Source organism: Microtus ochrogaster, linkage group LG2 (genome assembly GCF_000317375.1).
Source record: "Microtus ochrogaster isolate Prairie Vole_2 linkage group LG2, MicOch1.0, whole genome shotgun sequence".
NCBI classification, from domain to species: Eukaryota; Metazoa; Chordata; class Mammalia; order Rodentia; family Cricetidae; genus Microtus; species Microtus ochrogaster.
In genome coordinates, this window is record NC_022028.1 from 23671737 (window position 1) to 23676065 (window position 4329).

The window sequence follows — 4329 nt, forward strand, 5'->3', positions numbered from 1 at the left end:
ATGTTCTCAGAGGGAGGAGACTGTGCACAAGCATGGTGTGGATGTTCTCAGAGGGTAGAGTCTGTGCATACAAACGTTGTGGACAGGATGAAGTACAGAGAGTTAAACATGGTGCTAAGCCACTCTGTCCCAAAGGACCTGCCTCCCCTTGTCATGGGAAATGGAGAGAGGAGGTGAGAAGGATGGGAAGGAGGAGATTACAACAGATAGCAAAACTGAGTCTCCTGGCTCCACAGAGCCCCCTCATTTCTTCAAGGAGCAATCTGACAGCATACTTTGATTTGAAAACATTATACATCTCAATTGTAATTAAGAAATTCCGACTGGCGTGAATATGTAATATACACTCAGTTTTCGCACATGCCTTTTCTCCCGACAGGCTGGTGCCGACTTTAATTTGGAATAAATCCATTTTCATACAAAGGTAACCAAGAGTGACAGGAAATAGGAAGCCTACATCATTTATCTTCTGTGAACTTGGAACAAAATCAGTTAATTGCTTTTCTGGGAAGCTATTTTGTAGAATCATGGCATTTCGTTTTTCTACTCACACTTGTGACATAAATAGTGATTTTTTTTTTTAGAAAACACTGATGAAAATGCTATGTTTAATCAATATATCTTAAACTATTTCAATACACATTTTAACAAAGCAAATCTAATCAGCCACACAGTTACTCTATCCTTGTAGATGAAGTATCAATCACAACTAAAGCTCCTAACACAGTTCATTAACTGAGAGTCAAATTTAGAGATCTCTTTCCAGATCAACAAAGCTATGTGTGATAGGGTTCGCTTCGCCCCTTGGACTTTAAATACGTTCTCATGCCAGCTATCAGGGGTCTGTGAAGTAGCATATTCAAATCACTGCCATTAGCAATGAGATGCATAGGCTGTGGAACACCTCTGCAGATACTGCAAACTTCCCAAAAAGCTGACTGTCGTCTATGAGGACACCTTGGCAAGCGGGGGCCTGCATTAATATGCTTCCTTTCAATTCTTCAACCAGCAGGTAAAAATAGTATGCTTTTCCATGGCTCTGTCATGCATGTGCCTACCCCATACAGCCCAGAATATAAATAGGTACTAAATTCGGGTCTGATATGAAGTACTTTTCCAAATAAAAGGTTATTATTTTAATAACAATTTCACATTACCCTATGAGTCATAGACTGGAAGATCGTTAAACTAGGCACACTTAAGTTTCAGTGTCCTCAATGCCCAGGAAGGGTCTTAGAGATGTATTTACATAGATGTGTGATTTATAAAAATTGCAAATCCCGCAAAAACTGTATCTGCACCTCTACGTTAACAGTCCCCAAAGACTCAACCTGCAATAATGTTAAGAGTGTGTGTGTGTGTATGTGTGTGTAACAAAGATAACTCACTTCAATTGGAAAATATTTGCCATGACCTGTCTTATGATGTTCTAGAATGCATGTTTCAGCCATTTGTTAAGTCCCCTGCCTCTCACCTGACAACAGATACCTTTCCAAGTGGCACTCTAGGGGAGGCTCACTTAATGAGGGGTGGTGTCGAGAATAGGAGACTCAGCTCTAACAACAAAAATATGTTTTTCATTAAACCCAAAACTGAACTGGGATAAACCAGCTAAGAGGCAGGTGTATTGGCTAAGGAATCCTCCTGAGGCCTTTAACTTCCACATCAAACTGCAGTAGATTTTTCTACACTAATTACCCATTATTGGAGAGTAAAGAATTATAACAAATAACCTTCTGTGGCAGCAGACAGAATGAAGCCATTGTAAAGGAAAGAGCGCAGGCTTGATGGAAAATAAAAACAGACAAAAGAAATTCCAAATTTCTCCATTTTTAAACAAGTAACAAGATTGTTCCACTACAAGGATGGTGTAGATGAAAGAATGTTCTTGGGACTAGAAGACTGATTTTAAAATTAGTTGGGACTGTGGACTACATTGCAAATTAAAAGGCTAAGTACTAGAGATGGATTTATTCAATTCATAAAGATAAATATCCTGAAAGCAGAGATCACAGTGTAGATTTCTATTATCTCAAGTCACACTGCACCAAGGCATCAATGTGACTTTGTTAGGAGGAAGGTACTTACACAATGCCTAACATCTATTTGCATGCATATTGCATGCATATGAGTACACGTGTATACACACACACACATACACACATACACACACACACACACACACACACACACACACACACACACACATTTCCAGTTATCTCCTTATCAGTGCATGCCTGGCCTCTTTGACACTCTCAGGATAGAATGTGGGGAGGCAACATGCTGTCTGTTCTCAATGCTGTGTATAGGAGCAACGGAACAGTTTCTATGTATAACTCTAATTTCTCACATTAGGCCTCCTTCTTTCAGGCATGACCTTGTAATTATCAAACTCGTACAATACATCGTTGTCCCCACTCTGGGATCCTCAGAGGGCATCATGTTGATGTCCAGAGTACTGGTAATTCACTAAACGCCTTCTTAATACCGTGCAGGTGTCTGCACAAGGCTACACTGGGTTACCCAGAACTAACGACCTCACTGGATTCTAAATGAGTAAACAGTTACCTAAGAAACCAAAGATGATGCAGTAGGAAAACATAATTTCAACAAGTAGTCAGCTAAAAGGAAAGTTGTAAATGGAACCCTGCTGGCTTAAGTTGGTCACCACTGTTCAAGGATGGGCTAAACTTTCTTTGCCAACAAAGATCATTGGATGACAAGTACAGAAGCAAAGAGCCTGAGGAATTCAGTTCAATACTGCGGTATCCATGTGTTTCCTACCAACAAAGGCCTAGGGAACAGGTGCAGTTATTTTAAAGTTTGATCCATGTCAGGCACCCCAACTACCTGTAATTCCAGGTCCCAGGCATCCAACATCTCTGATCTTCATGGGTACCTGTGTTCACATGCATATACCCACACATAGATACACACATAATTTTAAAAAAATAAAAATAATTATTTTTTAGACACCTGGAGGAATTACAGTTTGCTTTCATTGTTTCTAGTGAATCCTGCTTCCTAATTGCTAGAATACATCATAAACATGCAATCAAAAGAAGCTACTGGTGCACGTCACCACATATCCTAATTAAAACCTTAGTAAACACCTCCTGGAGTGCAAAAGACCGTCTCTCTCTGAGTGACAATATCTGGGTAACAAGGTTATCTCCCAAGTGGCCCATGGGGAGTTCCAAGAGAAACGCTATGCTCCGTCTTGTCAAAAACACAACAGGAAATGCCAAATCCTTTGTTTCTTTTGGCTAATAAATTGGATTAAGATGTAAAGAACACTCCAGTCACATCATCACTCCATCTTTAAAGAAGAACATGTCAAAGGGAAAAACGGCTTTACAGTTCCTAAGGACACTGCTAAAGGAAGACGGCCTCACCTCCTGTGCTACATCGCAGGGAGCAAACAGAAGCAAAAGCACGCAGTCGTAACTCCTCTTCACGTGCTCCTGACAACTATCATCAATCTGGAACACGGCATGACACGTGCTGCTTTAAAAAGATTGCTTTCCATCCAGATTCACTAGTGGTTCAAGCAGCCAGTCACTGCCTTTCCTACAACCTGTCCAGAGCCAGGCTTGTGTAGAATTCTCAGACTCAATGCATCGACTCCACACATTATGTAATGCAATGAACAGGGTCAAAATGTAAACCAGGAAGAGTATGAACTGAAATACTTTATCCAAGCCGGGCAGTGGTGGCGCACACCTTTAATCCCAGCACTCGGGAGGCAGAGGCAGGTGGATCTCTGTGAGTTTGAGTCCAGCCTGCTCTACAGAGTGAGTGCGAGGACAGGCTCCAAAGCTACAGAGAAACCCTGTCTCGAAAAACCAAAAAAAAAAAAAAAAAACAAAAACAAAAACAAAAAAACTTTATCCATCCGGAGAATGTGCTCACAGAGCCAAATATTTTTATATCACAAGAAAAGTCCACGTAAGAATTCTGTTTAACTAATATGAGTGAATCTAAATCACAAGTCTTCTAAAGGAGTGGATATCTAATATACTGGAATATTAACTAGATCCACTATTGATTTAATACTTTACAAATTCTTATAAGACTTCGTTTAAAAAGTTTATCATAAAACTTTTCAAAATTGATAAAAAATGTTAAGAGTTCTGAATTATTTTACAGGGGAAAAAAACTTAGCTCCTCAAAAGCTGAATTACAGCCTTTGAAGTGGTTTATATTGCTGTTATATATCTTTTTTTTTTTTTCTTTTTCGAGACAGGGTTTCTCTGTGGTTTTGGAGCCTGTCCTGGAACTAGCTCTTGTAGACCAGGGTGGTCTCGAACTCACAGAGATCCGCCTGCC

At 40.0% G+C, this 4329-nt stretch overlaps 1 protein-coding gene across 4 annotated transcripts in view; it reads right to left on the reverse strand.

Moving 5' to 3' along the window:
- Positions 1-4329, reverse strand: part of Aff3 (AF4/FMR2 family member 3) — a 463220-nt gene that overhangs the window by 368723 nt on the left and 90168 nt on the right. The window lies entirely within an intron of this gene.